We start from the raw sequence: 322 nt of genomic DNA on the forward strand, positions 1-322 counted from the left end.
CCCCCCATCCTCCTCTCTCTGTACCCCCCATCCTCCCCCTCCCTCTCTGTACCCCCCATCCTCCCCCTCCTCTCTCAGTACCCCCCCATCCCCTCCTCTCTCTGTACCCCCCATCCTCCCCCCTCCTCTCTCAGTACCCCCCATCCTCCTCTCTCAGTACCCCCATCCTCCCCCTCTCTCTGTACCCCCCATCCTCCCCCCTCCTCTCTCTGTACCCCCCATCCTCCCCCTCCTCTCTCTGTACCCCCCATCCTCCCCCTCCTCTCTCTGTACCCCCCCATCCCTCCCTCCTCCTCCTCTCTGTACCCCCCATCCTCCCCTA

The sequence above is a fragment of the Mixophyes fleayi genome, chromosome 10 (assembly GCF_038048845.1).
Source record: "Mixophyes fleayi isolate aMixFle1 chromosome 10, aMixFle1.hap1, whole genome shotgun sequence".
Classification (NCBI taxonomy): Eukaryota; Metazoa; Chordata; class Amphibia; order Anura; family Limnodynastidae; genus Mixophyes; species Mixophyes fleayi.